The sequence below is a fragment of the Simochromis diagramma genome, unplaced genomic scaffold (genome assembly GCF_900408965.1).
Source record: "Simochromis diagramma unplaced genomic scaffold, fSimDia1.1 OVJJ01000705.1, whole genome shotgun sequence".
Taxonomy (NCBI): domain Eukaryota; kingdom Metazoa; phylum Chordata; class Actinopteri; order Cichliformes; family Cichlidae; genus Simochromis; species Simochromis diagramma.
The window spans coordinates 4,899,283-4,921,512 of NW_024387448.1; the positions used below are offsets into that span (position 1 = coordinate 4,899,283).

A 22,230-nucleotide genomic window follows, 5' to 3' on the forward strand; every position below is an offset into this window, starting at 1 on the left:
AATAAGAAAAATGTATCCTCTTTAGGAGAGCACTGTCGAATTTCAGACAAAAACAAGTATACATGCACCAAGGCATATATAGGCAGCCCTATGGTTTAGAACATGTACATAAAATCCATAAATACTGTATAAATACTGTATTTAGATTAAGAAAAATGAAACAGTATTTTACTTTCTACACATAAATACTGTATAAATACTGTATTTATGTGTAGAAAGTAAAATACTGTTTCATTTTGGATTTAACAAATGACCACAACGTTTTTTTTATCACTAAAACTCAAATGCCTAAAACCTGTCCACTTCAGCTCATTACTCTGCATTAACATGCCTTAATGCAGAACATGAAAGGGTCCTGGCAAGCAAATCAACGCAAAATGAATGGGACCAACCACACTGCTGTGAGCTGTTGCCTGTTCAGCTGATCGCCCATGAAAAGAACAAGTATAAGGTTTTGGAGGGAAGCTAGAGCGTAAAACCTTATTATGCCCAAATGAAACTCGGGCTTATTTCCCCATTGAGGTGAGGCTGAATTCCTCATAAGCAGAAGAATTTGAGTTTTTAGACTGTGAGTTTTAACTTTGATGTCTAAATTATCATCAGTGTTGAACTGTGCTATCAGAATGCTGTGATGCTGTGTTTAAGTTTTTTGTTACTAATTGTTTGTGTGTTTAGGCTTAGGGTTTAGATTGGGGATGTCACCAATTATGACTTAATTCCTCAGGATCAATATGCACCAGATTGCCAATACCTCTGTAAGACAGGGGTATGAACTTGCATGTGTTTATTTAGACTGTACATTTTTTTCATTTATTTATTTATTTACATTTGTTTTTTTTTCCAGATTTTGAAAATGCTATAAAAATGGTGGCCATGCATTAATCTAACTTGGGGAGGGCAATTCATTTTCCCAAAGGGGCCACATGAGGAACTAGGACTATTGAGGAGGGCTGCACCAATAAGCCTATAAACAGATAAAATTAATATTGAGCAAAACTGAGTTCAGCTTGTGGCCACTTAGGAAAATGAATTGCCCAGCCCTGATCTAATTCAAACTTTACACCTAACCCAATGCGTTATTCCCACGATCCAATGGTTGTTAAGAGGTTAAAAGCTATCAGGAGAGGCAAGGAGGCGGGCCACTATCAGGTGATGATGAGACGACCAGAGGTGGGAGTGTTTTGAAAGTTGAACCAGGCCACACTGTTAACAATGCACTTACAGTGAGGTAACACTTTCCTGTCTCACTGTTTGTTTGTCTGAAGCCAGAAATGGAATAGTTCTCAATGGATAATTTTTTTTCTCATGTAATTTCGATCCAATTCTCCATCACGCCTTTTCATTTCTGTTTTCAAAGCAAGATCAGAGTGGGGAGCTGCAATATTAATAACCAACAAGCTCTGCCTTACCTAATGGGTCCTTTATCTTCACAGTAGAAACTTATTTATTTTGGAATGGGAAGACTTTCCTCCTCTGTGATACACAAAGGCTTTTGAAGTATCAAGAGGAAGTCTCTCATGTGGTTAATATAACAGACTTAGATGAAGCCTAAACTGTCAATCTCACACAGAAACACCACCGGTGTTTGTATGTACTGTTGCAATATCTCACTACAAAAGAAACAATAGAAACTTTAGCAGGTCGTTGGTCTGGTAAAACTGGAAGCAGAGAACAAACTGTGAGACTCACTGTGTCAGCTTTGAGAATAAGTAACCCTGTTTGAACCCACTGATGATGTAATTCCAGGAACTGCTCTTTGAATCTTAAAGTGGAAAAGCATTGAGTTACAGCAAATTGAGCTACAGCAGCACTGTGCGTTTGGCCTTGTTGAACTTTTGCATGTCAGGCTAATGTTACATCTTTTGTAGGCGATAACAACCCAAGAATTCTTGGTTTTGTTCTTCTATAAATAGAAGAGACAAATAGTCAGCTTGAAATTCAATCAAGTCTGAACTTGAAATTGTGAGTCCTTTTGCAATTTTTCAGTTTTTTGGTTGTTGTTGTTTTTGGGTTTTTTTTTAAAGAAAAACAGAGGTATTGGAAGCTCTTGTTTTTTGCTTATTGCTTCTTTGACGTGAACAAGACTTAAAGTGATACAACCATGAATGGCAACTTCAAGGTTTGAAAACATGAGGTAACATTTTAAAAATTTTTTTTAAGCCTTTTCCAGCTTAGCCAATATCCTATCTTGCAGGTCCGTTGCTCTTGCACTCAACACCTTCAACGCACCAGTTGAAGGTGTTGTAACCAATGTCAGAGTGTGATGATGATGATATATGCCCCCTGACCTATGGTCCTGACTCCCCCTTGCTGTAGTGTTTCTGTTGTACCTCATGTACTACTGGCGGATAGAAGTGGCTGATATTGAGAAATCCTACCAATGGCTGCACAAAGTTACAGAGGTACTGATCATGGTAGGACAGGAACAAGCTCTAAGCACAAGATCAGTAGAGGCTGGGGTCTATCACACCAGGCAAGACTCCAGGTGTAGGCTGTGCAAATAAGCTCCTGAGACAATCCAGCACATAACAGCAGGCCAGGGCATACATGGAACACCATAACCAAGTGGCTTTCAAAATATACAGGAAAATCTGTGCTGGGTATAACCTGGAAAGCTGAGGTCAAAATCAGATAAACCCGCTAGGGTGGTGGAGCTAACAAAGCTAAGATCCCATGGACTTCCAGATACAGATAACTAACTGGTGATAGTAGTGGTGGACAAGCAAAGGTGATAGCAACATAAAGAAGAAGGAACACGAGAAGCTGGACAATTATTAAGGGCTGAGAGAGGAACTCAAGGCAGGACCTTATCTATTGCTGCTCCTAATCTCTGGAACAATCTGCCCCATCACATTAGAGAGGCCCCTTCAGTGTCCACTTTTAAAACCCATTTTTACTCCTTGGCACATGACACAGTATGACCCTGATTTTATTGTTTTAATCTAAAATCAGGGTCATATCTGATTTTTTGAGTATTAACATGCTGATGGCATTGTCCAGCCATCAGCACATCAGCATCTAATGTGCTGATTTTATTGTTTTAAATGTCATTTTAATCATCATCTTATTTTTAATTTTTATTTTTATTTTTATTTTTATTTTTATCTTTATCTTTATTTTATTTAATTTTATTTTTTTATTGTTTCTTTTTTTTACTTATTCAATGTATCATTTCTGGCATGTCAAGTGTACAGCACTTTGTGTTGCTGGGAGTTGTTCTGAAAGTGATATATATAAATAAATTGCTTGCTTGCTATTAACGCAAAACATTTGCAGCGTGAAGTGACTGCATCTAAGTCACTGAAAATCATCTTACATTCACTAATTGAGACCAGGTCCTTTAACTTCAGTTGACTCTGCAGCTGATTTCAGGAGGAAGAAGTTTCTTATACTTATCTGACACATGTAAGTCAGTAAGATGGACATAAACCAAGTATAGCCTTAAAAATGAGAATATAATAGTAGTTATGTCTCAAACGTAACAAAGCAAAACACCCAACCTGATCATACAATATACCGTAGTGAGTAAGAGCTTTAAAATTTGTAATAAATCTCAGTGCTTCATGATAGACAGAATCCAGCATACATGTGTAAGCATATTAATCACATCACCACAATTAAGCAAGTGGAAACAAAAACTCATTTTCTTTCTTCAAAGGTAAGACAGGACTTTTTCTAAAGTAAGTATCCAGTTTCAATTCAAAGTTTTTCACCAGTTGCTAAATGTGAGACATTAATTCTAATTTGTGAGTACAAGTTTTATTGTTGACTGTTCTACAAGGGCTTTGGCAATCAGGAAACAGAGAAAGTAGTCTTTGTAACTGAAAAGCATCAAAAGCTGTTTACAGGTCATGTATGTCTTTGCTTATTGTTGTATCTATTCTGTTGATATGTTAATCATTTCCTTGTACAATATTCAGTACTTACCAGCAAGGGATATCAACCTCTTCACAGCTGGTTTGGTACAGGCAGAATAGTAGAGGTGCACAAGTGTAACTGAGAACAGCGAAACTTACTGCATGCCATTCATGTGATTCTGGGGCACTGCTATTGGACATGCTGGCTCATTGTCACTGCCACTCAGTTACATGAGTTACATGTTAACACTGTTAAAAGGCACACTCCACATATTTTTTCTGCAAACATATATAAATTGAATGATTTGAAACTATCATGAAAAGAGTAATTCTGATTACATTCAAACTGGCATATTGAATAAAGTGCTCCCCCCCATTCATGAGTTCTTATATTTTTGGGATATTTATCACACTAACACGTTTAAAATTGTCAAACTAATTTTGTTATTATTGTTATGATAATTGTTTGTTTATTTAGTTAAACTTAAAGTGTTGGTTAAAGTTTATTTATTTATTCAAGAGATTCGATATTAGAAAGATAACATATAAAGTCTAGCTTTTAAATTATGATTTCACGTATTAGGCGAAAAAGAAAAATTATCAGACCCTGCCTGGCCTTAGCCCAGCCTTGGCGGAAAATCCCATTTGCTCCAGATCTCTGACCTCAGGTAAATGCTATTGCTGTCACTTCTTGGTAAGGGAAGGTTTGTTATAAAACTTTGGGCTGAAAGTTTTTTGACTACTACCAAAACTGAAGGTACTCATAAGCACACTCTAGACAATACTCCTTATTGACTCTAATTGAAAAGATAAACTTCATGTTTTACTTAGTATGAGCATCTAAGACCTCATTGAAAGGTTACTGAGGCCGCAGAAAAAGGAAACCACCGTCCATTTTCCCATTTTCTCAATTTTTGGTCTTAATATTTCCATTGAAAATGAAACAGACTGCAGAGTCTATCAGTTTAACTGAGATGTCTGCAATGAATGCATGTAGAAATTAGTGCATATATTAATAGCCCAGCAAACTCCTTTCTTTTATTCAGTAAGTGGTACAATAGTTGCTCATTTTACAGTAGGCAGGGTGATCAACCTCTGTGGAATCCCACTGTTACTGTGGGGAATTAATGCAATGGGACAGCACTGACCTGATAATGCCCTTCTGCTTGGCTGCAACTTCGAAAGCAAAAACACCAACAGTAGCATCATTACCCAATATCAACCCAGCTGTTTTTTCATCTGCCGTCCATGACCTTCCATCTATCCACTGCTCCTCAACCCCTCATGAACTCGTTTGTCATTATAATGTCAACCTTCATAACCTTCTTAACATATTTGCTCCCCTTAAACATCGAACTGTCTCATTTTCCCGTTCAGCTCCATGGTTTACCTCCGACCTGCGTCACCTTAAAGCTAAAGGACGCCAACTCGAACGTCTATTCAAGAAAACTGGACTTACTGTACATAAAGAAATGCACAATGATCATGTTTTGTTCTATAAGGACTGCATTGCCTCAGCCAAATCTGCTTACTACTCTGGTTTAATTAGTTCTAATGAAGGTAACTCCAGGTCCCTCTATTCATTGTTCAGTAAAATTACAAAACCTCCAGACACATTCCCCTCCCAGATGTATTCTGTTGATTTTTGCAATTCTCTTATCTCTTTTTTCACTTGTAAAATCTCAGACATTCACCGTCAACTTCTCTTTAGGAGCTCCTGACTCTGAAGTAGACTTCCTGGTTCCCCCACTGTCTTCCTGTCAGTTATTTTCAAGCTTTACTCTTCCCTCGATAACTGATGTATCTAATCTCATTAAAAAATCTAAGCCATCCACCTGTCAACTTGACCCTCTCCCTACTGTGTTAGTTAAAGCCTGTCTTCCCTCTTTAGCACCTCTCATAACCAATATTATTCATTCCTCCCTGAACACTGGGATTGTTCCTGAAGCACTGAAAAAGGCTTCTGTTATTCCAACTCTCAAAAAGCCTGGTGCAGACCCCAATAACTTTGATCATCTTCGCCCTATATCAAATCTCCCCTTTATTTCAAAAATTCTTGAAAAAGTTGTCGCCACCCAGCTTCATTCACATCTCAATGACCATAATCTCTATGAACAATTTCAATCTGGTTTCCGCCCCAATCATAGCACAGAAACTGCTCTGTTAAGAATTACCAATGACCTTCTGATGGCAGCTGATTCTGGTCTCCTATCCATCCTCATCCTTCTTGATCTTAGTGCGGCGTTTGATACCATTTCTCACAATATTCTCCTGAACCGGTTAGCTTCCATTGGCATTAGTCATACCCCACTTACCTGGTTCACCTCCTATCTCTCAGACCGCACTCAGTTTATCCAACTTAAATCCCATTCTTCAACTCTCTATCCTGTTTCTGCTGGTGTGCCCCAGGGTTCAGTATTGGGGCCTCTTTTATTCATTATTTATATGCTTCCTCTTGGTTATATATTCCGAAAATATAATATAAATTTTCACTGTTATGCCGATGACACCCAGCTCTACCTTTCTTCTAAACCCAATTCATCCCTCCCACCTACCTCCCTCTCAGACTGTCTTATTGAGATTAGATCCTGGTTCTCCTCCAATTTCCTCAAACTCAACAGTAATAAAACTGAAGTTTTACTTGTTGGTACACCATCTATCTTAACCAAATCCCACAGCTTTTCCATTAACGTTGAAAATTCTCCCACCCTCCCCTCCCCTCAGGTTAAGAGTTTGGGTGTCATACTTGATAATACTCTTTCATTCCAGTCTCACATTAATTACATAACACGGTCTGCTTACTTCCATTTACGTAATATTCACCGACTCCGTCCCTTCCTTACTCCCCATGCTGCTGCCATCCTTGTCCATAGTCTTATTACATCCCGTATTGATTACTGTAATTCCCTCCTATTTGGTCTCCCTAAAAGGTCCCTTCATAAACTCCAACTTCTTCAAAATTCTGCAGCTCGGGTCATAACTTGCACTCCGTTAAGTGCTCATATTACCCCAGTTCTTCAGCAGCTTCACTGGTTGCCCATAGAAGTCAGGATAAATTTTATAATCTTACTTCTTGCATACAAGTGTATCCATAAATCTGCTCCTTCATATTTGTGTGACCTGCTCCATATCACCACTGTTTCCCGCCCTCTCAGATCATCATCTGCTATTCATCTTACTGTTCCGGCCTCACACCTTATTACTATGGGGAACAGAGCTTTCAGTCGCTCTGCTCCTCGGCTCTGGAACTCTCTTCCTCCTGCACTAAGAAATATTGACTCCCTCTCCATATTTAAGACACAGCTCAAAACACATCTGTTTAAACTGGCTTATTCGCTTTAATGCTGATTTTATCTGTTGTCACGCTCTGTTTTGTAATTTTAACTTATTTTATGTATTTTATGACTATTGTTCCTTTTATTAATTGTGTTTTTTGTAAGGTGACCTTGGGTTTCTGAAAGGCGCCCTCAAATAAAATGTATTATTATTATTATTATTATTACTGTCTGCTCTCCTGTTCGCCTCCTTCTCTTCCTCGCCTTTTTAACTCCATAGTCGTGACAATATGGGCTGATTATGGAGAACAAATATACAACTAGAAGTGCAGGTACACCAACTCTACCTCTACCTAAATTAAAGGTGGAAGAATATTTGCATGATATGCAAATTATCCTGTATTGATTTCCACCCATATACACATGGTTTGAATAAACACATGCAAGGGGAAATTTAGAGGGAAGTAAGTCCATGCAGTACACCAGTACACAGTTTGCTTATGGTAACATTTCAGAGAAAATAGGAACCTGATAACATCCAGCAGAGCAGCAGTGGAGCCTTTTACTCCAAGTCACAGTTATCATAAAAGGAGGATATGTATATTTATATACTACACAACCATTCTTAAACCTATAAATATCCATTTTGTCCAGATCTCCGTCTTAGTGTTGCGTGACACAGTTGTGAATAAAGCAGTTTGTGTTTTCATTGATTCTGATTGGTTCTCTGACAACTGACTTGTTGAAATGCATTCTCCTTTAACAGCTTCACTTCCCCTACCTGATAAAATCACCTCTATTTCAGTTCAGCTATTTAATTGTTGTAAGGGGAATACAATAAGTTACATATTTACATTAATTGTAACCTAAATTTGATCTATTCAGTAATGCCACTGTGGCATGCTTGTTTGATGCAAAAAGCATCCGCCTGCAAACATAGACACACACAGTCATCATGTATGCGTCAACCTCCTGCCCCAGATCTCACAGTCATACTAGCATACGTGAACTTGCTGCCTCCTGTTGGTGAAAGAAGTGACCTAGAGAGTAAGTCAATACTGGGTATAAAAGGCAATTAAGAAGATGCCACCAAATCTGTTTGACTGTCTGCACTGCTTTGAAGTTCAACTTTTGACCTTAGCTAAACCTTTCAAGAAATGATGGAGGGTGCAGGAGGGAAAGTACCACATTTGTACTGTGAACCACAAGAAAGGATGAACAGTCTCAGAAACAAACATGCCACACATAAACCTAATTACCAACTCTTAAGCCAGATAGAGAATAGAGATTAGAGAACTTCAATTATCCAAGCACTTGGCAATCATGGGACACAAGACCCCCCTTTTAAAAGAAAGACAGGCAGTCAACCACTAAAAATGACATAGGAGGTTAAAGGAAAATATCATACAGAAATAGACAACCAAAAACTCTGAAATGGTTTACCTGAAGGCCAAAAATATATATATATATTTTTCTCCAAAATCATTCACCTACAGCTGGAAAAAATGAAGACAGCTCTAAATGCTTTAAATGTATTTAAAAGTAAACAGGCAAAGACACATGCTTAAATCAGTTGAAATGTCTAAAAAGACAAAGTTTCTGTTCTGTCTCTGTCGCTACTAAAAAACTCCTTCCTTTGACTCTACATTACTGATGTTCATCTATTAATATGTATTTGGGGAAAATATCAGTAAATCAGGCATTTTCCAGGAATTTCTCTCTCACACCATTTCTCAGAACTAAATGACTGTTTACCACTGACTCATTATTTCCTGTTAAGAAATAATGTGGGTAACATTATGAAGTTGCCTGCTTCTCATTTCAAAGTTACAGTGGGGCAAAAAAGTATTTAGTCAGCCACCGATTGTGCAAGTTCCCCCACCTAAAATGATGACAGAGGTCAGTAATTTGCACCAGAGGTACACTTCAACTGTGAGAGACAGAATGTGAAAAAAAAATCCATGAATCCACATGGTAGGATTTGTAAAGAATTTATTCGTAAATTAGGGTGGAAAATAAGTATTTGGTCAATAACAAAAATACAACTCAATACTTTGTAACATAACCTTTGTTGGCAATAACAGAGGTCAAACGTTTACTGTAGGTCTTTACCAGGTTTGCACACACAGTAGCTGGTATTTTGGCCCATTCCTCCATGCAGATCTTCTCGAGAGCAGTGATGTTTTGGGGCTGTCGCTGAGCAACACGGACTTTCAACTCCTGCCACAGATTTTCTATGGGGTTGAGGTCTGGAGACTGGCTAGGCCACTCCAGGACTTTCAAATGCTTCTTACGGAGCCACTCCTTTGTTGCCCGGGCGGTGTGTTTTGGATCATTGTCATGTTGGAAGACCCAGCCTCGTTTCATCTTCAAAGTTCTCACTGATGGAAGGAGGTTTTGGCTCAAAATCTCACGATACATGGCCCCATTCATTCTGTCCTTAACACGGATCAGTCGTCCTGTCCCCTTGGCAGAAAAACAGCCCCATGGCATGATGTTTCCACCCCCATGCTTCACAGTAGGTATGGTGTTCTTGGGATGCAACTCAGTATTCTTCTTCCTCCAAACACGACGAGTTGAGTTTATACCAAAAAGTTCTACTTTGGTTTCATCTGACCACATGACATTCTCCCAATCCTCTGCTGTATCATCCATGTGCTCTCTGGCAAACTTCAGACGGGCCTGGACATGCACTGGCTTCAGCAGCGGAACACGTCTGGCACTGCGGGATTTGATCCCCTGCCGTTGTAGTGTGTTACTGATGGTGACCTTTGTTACTTTGGTCCCAGCTCTCTGCAGGTCATTCACCAGGTACCCCCGTGTGGTTCTGGGATCTTTGCTCACCGTTCTCATGATCATTTTGACCCCACGGGATGAGATCTTGCGTGGAGCCCCAGATCGAGGGAGATTATCAGTGGTCTTGTATGTCTTCCATTTTCTGATGATTGCTCCCACAGTTGATTTTTTCACACCAAGCTGCTTGCCTATTGTAGATTCACTCTTCCCAGTCTGGTGCAGATCTACAATACTTTTCCTGGTGTCCTTCGAAAGCTCTTTGGTCTTGGCCATGGCGGAGTTTGGAGTCTGACTGTTTGAGGCTGTGGACAGGTGTCTTTTATACAGATGATGAGTTCAAACAGGTGCCATTCATACAGGTAACGAGTGGGGGACAGAAAAGCTTCTTACAGAAGACGTTACAGGTCTGTGAGAGCCAGAGATTTTCCTTGTTTGAGGTGACCAAATACTTATTTTCCACCCTAATTTACGAATAAATTCTTTACAAATCCTACCATGTGAATTCATGGATTTTTTTTTCACATTCTGTCTCTCACAGTTGAAGTGTACCTCTGGTGCAAATTACTGACCTCTGTCATCATTTTAGGTGGGGGAACTTGCACAATCGGTGGCTGACTAAATACTTTTTTGCCCCACTGTATATACTTTTTCATGGATTTTATTCTTTCTTTTCTTTTTTGTCTTTCTTACTTCTGCTTCGTGTGGATCCAGTAATGAACTACTAACTGGTACATGTGTTATATTCTGCATAGGCAGATGTGTACATGCTAGCCCCTATTAGGATGTATCAGTTGAAAACTTCACTTTTGTGATACAATTAATTAAATTTGCTGTATTGTTTTGGACAAATACATTCATATACTATGCTACTAATACTAATATCTATGTTATAATTAGTTTTTTCAAAGAAACTACAAAGCAGTTATGGTGAAGGGGGTGCGATAAAAATAAGACTACTGAGAGGCAAGAAGAGCCAGAAATAGAGATGGTAATTAATCCTCTGAGGTCTAAACTGTCATCTGCGATGACCCCAACCCAAGCTCTGAACACTTGCTCTGTCAATATGTGTGGAAGACAAGCAAAAAGTGCTTAAATACATATGCAAAAAAATGTGTGTGTTAGTTACAATAATTACTTTTCTTGCCTCATAATAGCCAAAACTTTGGAGAACAAAAATAACAAAAGTTTGATATTTTATCACAGGGTTAGGATTAAGGTCCTGATCTGGCCCCATCTGTTTCTGTGAACTGGGTCAGACAATCTTGTTAAATTAAGCTGCATTAGTTCTGCAACACGCTCATCAGCACAGAGGCTGAACTCCCTGTGAAACCGCTGTGGTGTTATTAAGCAAAATGTCATGTTCCACATTTGGTACACTCTATGACTTTACATTGTACATCATTCAAACTGCACTGTAAAACAGCTGTGTTAACAGATTAAATAACTGACACGAGGCATCAGCAAACAGCTTGTTTCTGTTGTGCTAACGTGTAAGAAACACAGACGTGCAGAGAAGGTGCAAGCTTTGATGAGAAGTGCTTATAGGTCTGTTGTGGTTTGGCAGAAACTAAGTCAGCAGTCAAAGCCTAGACACACACGAACATTATGACTTTACTTCTGATAAGCTCTGAACTAGAATGCAATGTTTTAAAATGTACAGAACAGTGTCCACATGAAAATAATGTCTACTGTGATACAAATCTGATCGGCTATCAAAGTGAAACTGAAAGGAGGAACATCTTAAAGCATGTGCCAAGGAATATTAACTTGACAACAAGTGATCTAATACTGGAGCTGTGTATAAAATCACATTCATAATTTCCTACACAAAGTGCCAGTGACTTCATAACACTCTTTCTGTCAGCTGGATCTTAACTAGGCAATATGCAGAATAGGGATTCCACATCAGAGCTATTCTGTCCTGTAATGAAGAGAAAAACTTTCATTTTGCAGAATTAAGATACTTAAGTAAAAGACTTGATATTTTAGGGAATATGCTTTCCTAAATATCACTAAACATTATATTATGTGACCTAGTATGCTGATTTTGAGCTCCATGTTTTTTTTCTAGGACTCTACTAGATACCCAGAAACACATTGTTTATAGTTCATTGTACGCCTTATTTATAGTATACTGGGAGAAATAATCAACCTTATCACTTCAGAAGTCTAAAAAAAGATTTGTGATGGAGGCTGCTAAATGGGAATTTAACCAAGAAATTGTCTACAAAACCTTTCCACAATTTGGAAAGTTAGACATCTTTAACATATATCATTGGCTTTCTCAGTGGATGAACCTTTTGTCATCTGGATGACAAGCAGGCAGCACTTTAATTATCACAAAGTCAAGAGGGAATTTCTCACATTAAAACTTTGGCAGTTCTACTAAGTTATTACTTTTGGCTCTTATCTATCTGCTGATTCCTAGAATCACCACATTATCAAGTCAAAATTAAAAGAAATGACTATGGGGACTGTACTAGGAACATGACAGATAACGTGCCACACACTTCTTGAGAGAGTGTGTCAGTAAGTCTATTGAGCAACCAGACTGACAGCTTCCAAAAAGGTCTATGTGGTTAATTGTGGGGATCATTTAAAGGTCACAACCTACCTGAGTATCGCTGCTGATCATATCAATCCCTTCTTGGCCACAGTGGACTCAGCAACACTAACAGACGGATGGATAAATGGCTATAAATGAAATGAAAAGTCCAACTGAGATGGTAACTGAAACTAATAGACATTCTAAGCTGTGATTGCCTGAGTTGCCTTTAATATATTCTGAATTGTGTCATGTTTCAGTCAGCGGTATTCTTCATGGCCATTGGTAGCTGCTTAAATCGCTTTCCTCAAATTAAAAAAAAAAAAATTAACACAGGATCTGCCCACTTTGTATCGCCAGCTGTCACTTGAAGTCATTGAACGTGTCTGATCACAACATCAGTGCTTGCTGCTCGCTGTGTGGATACTACTTTGAAGCAACATAATCCACAAGCAACATGCATATGTGTCACAGTGAGAGCAGGCAAAGGACAAACACACTCTCACAGTCGAAACAAGACTTAAGCAGAGAAATTAGCTCACATTTTTAAATTTTTCATGTGATTTGTCTTCATCCTATGTCATTCATCATAAAAAGTTTCATTGTGCATTCCTTCATATGATTATTATTGTTATTATTACTCTTGTTGTTATTATTATTATTAAAAAGCTTCTTGGACTCAATAGGCAACATAAAACGTAACGGTTTTTTTGTAGATTTCCCTACACCTTAATAAAGATTGTATGCATTAAAACATGACCCAATACACCTACACCAATCTGTCTTTGATAAAATAATCAAATTGCCTCCCTACGGACTTCCCGTGTTGCATGTCTGCATCACACGAGCTCTTGAAACGCACTCTTTCCGCCTGTACCGCAGGTGTGTGTGTGTGTGTGTGTGTGTGTGTGTGTGTGTGTGTGTGTGTGTGTGTGTGTTCGGATGTCTGGCTAAAGCAGATCTTGTAGCCTCACAGGAAACAAAGCGTAGGCGAATACACATAGGACTATAAATGGTGATTCACACTGTCTACACATGCTTCTAAGAAAGGCACTCAAGGCAAACAAACCCACCGGAAGATGCTTGTCTTGCAATAATCAGCCAAATCGGCGAATTTTTCATTAAATGAAAGACACGTGGGAGCGACGTATATGTGAGGGGAATGATTTTTGATGGCTGACAATTCAAAAATGTATCCGCATTAATGATTTGCTGATTTATTTTTAATGATTGGCTCTGTGGACATTGAAAGCGCATCTATATATTACAGTAGGCTATTTGCTACAGTGCAGAATTCAGTGACAGAGCATGTGAAGGATGAATGAGACCAAATGCGACTGATTAAAAAGCCATTTCTTCATTTTAGTCTATGGATTGCTCAAAAAACCCTAAAAAACAGACAATGTGTGGAATGTTCGCGTATTGCTATATGAACATGTTGTAGATTGCAAACTAAATGCATTTCTTGCCATCATTTTAGCTTCGGACATGTGGATACAGGGATATCACTGCTGCTGATGCTGAGCGGCAGCCCCCGCCATATAGTCGACACCGGTGTATGAAAATAGGCACGCTTACCTTGTAAATCAGCGCTTATTAGTTCACTTCTTCCCATATAATCTTCTGTCTACAGTCTCGTGTGCTGAAAAACTAGCTGCAGATGTGGTGCACTGACTGCAATGCTGCTGCTTAGCGATCCTCTTTTATGGAGGCAGCGGGATTTAATCGCGGTGTGGCCACTTTTGTATGGAGGATGATCGGTGCCGCCATAAAAAATAAAATAAATTAATTAATAAATGAACAAATACACACATATGAGCAAAAATAGAGTATATTACGATTACGCATGCATGTTTATTCATTTCTTGTCTTCTTCCTTTTAGTATTAAATTGTGTTAGTCTGAATAAAATATCACTGTAAGTTATGTATGTAAAAATTACAGTAAATAACTGTAAAATGGCAATGGTAAATTAACATTAAATCAAAAAGAGTAAATGATTGTAATATGTATATTAAATTTCTGTAAATTGAGAAACAGTGATTTGCATTTATTTTTACACTGCTAATTAGTTGAAAATATATTAATTTACAGTAATATGGCACATTGTCTTTGAAAACAACAGGAAAAATCTGTAACATTATCTACAATTTACGGTGGCCCCTATACAAAGCACGTACAAACTCCAAAACACTTGCAAACTCCAAAACACATGCAAACTCCAAAACACTTGCAAACTCCAAAACACTTGCAAACTCCAAAACACATGCAAACCCCAAAACACATGCAAATTCCAAAACACAACGGAAGTGCTCCAGGACGCTGTTCTTAAAAGTATCTTAAAAGTAGAGATAGTGTCTGTCTCCCGAATCCAAACTGGAAGCTGGTTCCACAGAAGAGGGGCCTGAAAACTGAAGGCTCTCCCTCCCATTCTACTTTTAAATACTCTAGGAACAACAAGTAGGCCTGCAGAGCGAGAGCGAAGTGCTCTAATAGGGTGATATGGTACTACAAGGTCATTAAGATAAGATGGGGCCTGATTATTTAAGACCTTGTATGTGAGGAGCAGGATTTTGAATTCAATTCTGGATTTAACAGGAAGCCAATGAAGGGAAGCCAAAACAGGAGAAATATGCTCTCTCTTTCTAGTCCCTGTCAGTACTCTTGCTGCAGCATTTTGGATTAGCTGAAGGCTTTTTCAGCGAGTTTTTTGGACATCCTGCACATCATGAGTCACAAGTGATTATGTTTTAATCTTCCTTATCATTGCAAAGAGGACCTGGAGGACCCAGCCAGCACATCCTCGTGTCTGCTGACGGCTCTGGGGAGCCTGTTCAGCCACCACCTGCATCACCACCTGCAACCTCCATGCTGTTGTCTACTTCCGCAGCTGCCACGCTGTCATCTGGTTCCACAGCTGCCACGCTGTCACGCTGTCATCTGGTTCCGCAGCTGCCTCGCCTGGTCCTGCCTCGCCTGGTCCTGCCTCGTCTGGTCCTGCGGTTGCTACACTGCTGTCAGATCCAGCCTGGTCTGTTCCACCTTGCCTTTGCCGGCCACCTTCCAGGCCTCTAATGGAACATCATGGCCGTCGTGGCTGGCCTCCTGATTTTTTTTGCCTGCATCGCCGCTGCTGTCCGCACGGCCGGCCCCCTGAACTTTTTTGGCTCATGTGCTTTCGACCTCCGGGTCAACCCCCTGAACTTTTCATGGACTCATGTCAAGATCTAGTTTGGTTTTGTTTTGATCCGTTTTCCTGTGTTCCTGGATTTTTGCTCCTTGTCTTTTGGTTGTTTCTGTTCCTCCTTCCTGGACGCCCTCCGCCCGCCCTGGCCTGGTGCTCTGTTTTGTTGTACTGTTTTTTGTTTAGGGCTGTTGGGAGCCAGCCCGCGGAGGGGGGGGGGGGGGGGGGGGGGGGTACTGTCACGGTTCTGGGTCAGTTTTGACCCAGTATTTTGAGTATGTTTTGGCTTATATTTGCATTATGGATTGTTTTTGGTTTCTCTGGTGCTTTGATTATTATGATAAATCTATGTTTTAGTTATTCTGGTGAGGGATTAGTTCTTAGGGTTGTGTCTCATGTTTAGTGTAGGTTTAGTTCAGTGTCTAGTCTGTCTCTCTCTGTCTAGTCCGTGTCTTAGTAAAGTGTGTCCTGTTTCCTGTTTTACTTTGAAGGTTCATGTTCATGTGTGATGTCAGCGTGTTCTGTTTTACTTCTCCCCTTGTCTCGTTCGCCCTTATTACTTCCAGCTGTGTTTCCCACCTGTGTGTAATCTCCCTGTGTTCTTCTGTGTGTATTTAAGTCGTGTCTTCTGTTGATGTAGTTGCTGGTCCGTCTGTGAATTTACCGTACTTCATTCCATGTGTTCTCCCTGCTATCTACCTCCATATGCCTCTGCTGACTCTCCTTCATGTTTGCTGTTTTGTAGTTTAGCTTTGTTCCCAGTACAGTTTAGCTTTAACCACACAGCTCATCCCACTCACCCTGACATTACAGTCCTGATCAAAAGTTTAAGACCATTTGAAAAATGCCATTTTTCAAATGGCAAAAAATCATATTTTGTATGGTTGGATCTTAAAAAGGTTCCAAGTAGAGCTTCAACATGCAACAAGAAGAAATAGGAGTAAGGCAAAACATTTTTTGTGCATGGAATTTATTAAAAGCAACGCTTAAACTGAAGCATGCTGTTTTATAGCTGATAAAAAGTTCAGGACAACACCTCCAAAAAACGGAAATCAAAGTTCCAAACTTGAACTCGGTAATGAATAGGTCCGCTGTTATTGTTGATCACTTCATGCAAGCGCTTCCATGAGGTGAGTGGGAACATTTCTCCAAGGGCCACACGAAGGGCGTCTACTGTCTGGAACTGTTGTCCATTCTTAGTTGGATTTAGATCAGGGGAACACGCAGGATGATCCAAAAGAGTGATGTTATTCTCCTGGAAGAAGTCCTTTGTCCTGTGGGCATTGTGAACTATAGCGTTGTCCTGTTGAAAAACCCAGTTGTTACCACACAGATGAGGGCCCTTAGTCATGAGAGATGCTCTCTGCAACATCTGGACATAGATGTCTGGACAGCAGCTTTTTGACACCCCTGCACCTCCTGAAGCTCCATTGTTCCACTGAAGGAAAAAGCACCCCATACCATTATGGCGCCCCCTCCACTGTGGCGCGTAGAAAACGTCTCAGGTGGGATCTGCTTGTCATGCCAGTAACGTTGGAAACCATCAGGACCATCAAGTTTACATTTTTTTACAGGAGAAAAAAAAAAGGTTACATTTTGACTTATGCAGTTCAATAAGCCAACCATGTTCAAAAAGGAACGTTTTTTTGCTTTTGCCATCAGAACGTCATGACAGTGTGACTACCTGACAGAAAATGACAATGAATCCACATTTTTGCAAAGATTTGGCCTTTTAAAGGCATGTGGTCCTAAACTTTTGACCAGCTGTAAAACAGCCTGTCCCAGTTTAAGTTTATTAAATGTAAGTTAAATGTTTTGTCTCACTCCCATTTCTGCTTGTTGCATGTTGTTGGAACCTTGTTAAGATCCAACCATGCTAAAGATGATTTTTTGCTATTGTTAAATCCTCCCAATTCTTTCGATCTTTGGGCTGAAGGAAGGACAGTACTCGGTGTATAGATGCTCAATCAACAATCTTTTATTCCATACAATTCAACACTTTATGAGCATAAACCATCCGGATGGGGAGACATGCATGAAAAGGGTCACAGCAAATCTCTTATAGCCCCTGATGGCCCCCACCTAGTCGTAAAAAACTAAACATTCACATTCTTTCTCTCTCTCAGTGAGCCTGAGTTATGACCTTGGCTTCCTTTGCAGTATGTTCTGTTCTTTTCTAATCAGACAAATAAGGCGATGACTCTCTGAAAACAGTATTTCTTATAACTCAGCAGTATAATGCATCATAAAACAATATCATTCATTCACAATAAATCAGCAGTCTAATGTAATACAAATCAGTTTAATAAGTGTAATAGTTATCACCTTCTTCTAAGTCAGGAGAATAATGCAAACCAAAACTATGATTTCACAATCTTTAATTAGGGGTCTAACGTGGCATAAGATAATATAATAATCTCACACTATTTTTCAAGTGATCGTACACTTTTTTTCAGGACTGTATTTAATAATCGATTAGTTCTATGTCCGCATTGCAATGCATCACAATTGTAAATCGTTATACGATTAATTGTGTCAGCTCTATTAAATGTAAGATTGTATATTTGTGTCACGGACCCAGCTCTGGAGGACTCGGGGTCCGTGAGCAGGGTGGACTGTTGTTGGTGTTGTTGTTGTTATTATTATTATTATTATTATTGTTGTTGTTGTTGTCGTTGTTGTTGTTGTTATTATTTGGTTTATGTGTGTGCACTGTTCTGCCGTCTGGGGTTTTGTTCCATGTGTCTATGTATAGGGAGGTGTGTGTGTGTGTGTGTGTAGGTGTGTGTGTGTGTGTGTGTGTGTGTGTGTGCGTGGTTGTGGCTGTAGCCAGGAGGCCGGGCTACAGGCACTGTCAGGCCTTTGGATGACAGGCCACACCCAGGGAGGATGCCACACACCTGCAGCGGATCAGTGTCAGCGGAGGGAGCTACTTAACGGCGTGGTGAAGCCTCCACCGGCGTGGGATCGTTGCGTGAGACTCCACATTAGTGTTGTTAGTACCAAGTCCAGTGAGTGCATACCCGTAGTAGTTGAGTGTCCTTACAACTGCTTCTATATGGCGTTATTTTTGTGCCACTATTCTGAGCGCACGTAAAAAAAGTTTGCAGGTGCAAGTGTTGTATTTTGAGGATAAATTTATTTTGAGCGAAGAAAAGCTGAATTTGTGTGAACAAAATTATTTTTTGTTCCCTCAAAAGAAGAGGCAGAAGAAGAGGCAGTTGTGCACCAAAGACAGAATAACTCCAGCTTTGTGTCTTTTTCATTGTAGCTGAAGTCCGGGACGAATCGCGTTCCTTTCCCCCTCAATACAGATGTATTGTAATTGGTCCAGCCCAGAGTTGATCATGACCAACTGGCTAATCCACCACCTTTCATTGTTTATACCGGGTTTGCTGGTTTTGTGGCAGAAATATAACGGTGTACAGAAAGAGTTGAGCGCGCACGGGCAGAAATGTTTAGAGTGCAAGCAACACGTTGAGAGCGAGCGCAAATACAAAAACTGAGCGAGAGGGGCTGCTATTGTGTGTGTGTGTATATGGATAATAGCAAACACAGAAATACATTTTTTGCACGCAGCAATGAATTTTGTTCACTCAAATTCAGCTTTTCTTTGCTCAAAATAAATTTCTCCTCAAAATACAACACTTGCACCTGCAAACTTTTTTTACGTGCGCTCAAATTGTTTTTTACGTGCGCTCAGAATAGTGGATAGCATGGAAAGCCAGAGCAGCAAGCACGGAGAGTGCAGACACACGGGAATGGAGAGCAGTAGACACAGACTTACCGGGGAGGAAGACACGAAACGGGAGTCAGGGAAATGCACAGGGATTATTTGTGTGAATATTTGCTGCACTGTAAATAAACGCACTGTTTACTGCACAGAGTCCAGCATTTGGGTCTTCCTTTCCCCACATCCCCACGGTCTGCAGACCGTGACAATTTGTTGATACATGTCTATTTGACCCACCACACTGACACCGGTGAACATCCAGGGAGTGGATATTGAGATAGTGGACTCTTATAGGTACCTGGGTGTTCACCTGAATAATAAACTGGACTGGAGCCACAACACTGATGCTCTTTACAGGAAGGGTCAGAGCAGGCTCTACCTGTTGAGGCGGCTGAGGTCATTTGGAGTCCAGGGAGCGCTTTTAAAGACCTTCTATGACTCTGTGGTGGCATCTGTCATTTTTTACAGTGTGGTATGTTGGAGCAGCAGTTTATCGGCAGCTGAGAGGAAGAGGTTGGATAAACTATCAGGAAGGCCAGCTCTGTTCTGGGATGCACCCTGGACCCAGTACAGGTGGTGGGAGACAGAAGGACTCTGGCCAAAATAACATCTCTGATGGACAGAGTCTCCCACCCCATGCATGTAGATGTTGCTGAACTGCAGAGCTCCTTCAGTGACAGACTGCTGCATCCTAGATGCATGAAGGAGCGTTTCTGCAGGTCCTTCCTCCCTGCAGCTGTCAGACTGTACAATCTGAACTGCTTACAAAAAACATACATGTTTACATCAATGCTGCAATAAGTTAGTTAATTAACCAATTCGCACTACAACCTGGTTTGCCTCTTACCTGTAATTATTTTTATTTAATTTAATAACTGTACAGTACTCTCTGTTTATAGTAACCATTGTCCTTAATGTAAATATGTAAGAAAAATTGTGTATGTTTCTGTTCCGTATCCTGTGTGCTGTTTGTTTGTATATTTGTCTTTTTGGCTGCTGTTACAACCAAATTTCCCCTTGTGGGACAATTAAAGGATTATTCTATTCTTCTATTCTATTTGTTTTTGAAATGGGTAGTTTGCTTTATTGTGCTTTGTATTTGCTTTCAGACTGCAAGGAAAGAACGCTAATCTACACCGAGCATCTGAAGAACAACATGCAAGTCCTCAAACACATTGGATCCAAAACCTGTTCCAGTCCCTCTGACATGATCAGAGACTGTTTTAAAAGCATTCTACTATCAAGTCTGGATAAAAAGAAACTTTGTCATCCACTGCAAGTATCAAGTGTTTTAAATTTTGCTTGACTGTTTATTATGTACTTATTTGTTTCTGGTTGTATTAAGTTTGATATTAATTAGATCAGTGCCTTTTTGGTCATTAATTGATTATTTAATATTAACTGTTTAACTTAATCATTGTCTCTGTTGGTTTTTATTAATGTTTCTAGCAAACTATAACAAAAAGTCAAAGAATGTAAGTTTTATGCCAATCAGCCCTGTTATGTTTATTGCCTCATTTGTTGGACCTTAATTTTGTAGACGACATTCTGGCTACAACAGCTGCCAATAATTTACTGTAAATATGAACTTTTGAATAAAAAGACATGTTTTGTATTACACAGGTCTTTTGTGCTTTGTCAACAGGAGATCGTAATCAAGCTTATTAAAAATGTATTTTAACTGGTTTACATTATATTAGTTTTTTATTTCAATGTAATTATTGTACAAAAACCAAAGTTCACTGTGAATTTTACATTTCTCAACAAAGTATACCGTTATGTATTCTGCATTATCACTATATTTTCCACGGTGAAATTGTGGCAACCACAGATGCCAGTATTTTACCGTAATATTCAACTTTTTAATATTTATTTTATACAGTTTCACTGTATTTAACAATGCAAAATTGTAATCAGGTTAATGGAATGTTTGTTGTTTTTACATGAGTTACCATGAACAGGTTTATGATTCTTTATTGTGAATTTTACATTTATCAACATAGCATACCGTTATATATTCTACATTATCACTATGTAGCTGCAACCACAGCTGCCAGTAATTTACCGTAATATTAAACTTTTTAGTCTGATACCGTATTATTTTATACAGTTTCACTATATTTAACGAAGTAAATCAGGTTAACAGAATGTCTGTTGTTTTCACATGAATTACCCATAAACAATTTTACAATTTATTTTTAAATTCATAGTTATTTACTGTAAAAAAAAATTATTATTATTTACTGACAAATTTATGGTTACCAAAATAGGATACTGTTTTGTGTTCTACATTTTAAATTTATTTTTCACGGTGAAATTCTAGCAACCACAGCTGCCAGTAATTCACCGTAAATTCTACAATTTTTTTACAGTGTACAGCTATAAATGTGTCTGCCAATACCAGCTAGTGTAAGTGGTGGAGGAAGCACACTTGGATCCAGTCTCACAGAAGTGTCTCGCTTGTGTCCATTTACAAAAATTAATGTCATCTGCTTTTAAAGGGAAACAAAGTCAACAATTCATGGCTGAGGGGTGACATTCATTTTGCGAGTGACAGGAGAGCCCATTGTTCAAATCCCACACAGTGTAAACAATTGAATCGTGTGTCAGAGTATCAGAGGAAAACATCACCCACCAGAATCAGAGGATGGTTGCAGAGTCATCTTTTTTGTTGAAGTTTGCAGAATTTATTTATTTTTGTCAGTTCAACTGAACACTTCGTATTGCAGTAACAAATAAATGTGTGCTCTTTTAACTTTTTGGATCTCTGCACTGATGTTTTGTGTTTCTCATGAGTATTGCTACGAACTATGTGAAATATGAAACATATGTGCTGCATAT

General features: G+C 39.3%; 1 protein-coding gene across 4 annotated transcripts in view; it reads right to left on the bottom strand.

The window, feature by feature from the left end:
• Nucleotides 1-14,224, bottom strand: part of slco4a1 (solute carrier organic anion transporter family, member 4A1) — a 40,376-nt gene extending 26,152 nt beyond the window's left edge. For 2 of the 4 annotated variants that reach the window (XM_040013895.1, XM_040013896.1), the window contains exon 1: nucleotides 14,052-14,224. The gene's annotated coding sequence lies outside the window, so the exon portion shown is untranslated. Of the gene's footprint in view, nucleotides 1-12,542; nucleotides 12,623-14,051 lie in introns of all 4 variants that reach the window. The other 2 variants (XM_040013899.1, XM_040013898.1) reach the window with 2 other exon arrangements.
• Nucleotides 14,225-22,230: the final 8,006 nt, after the last annotated feature.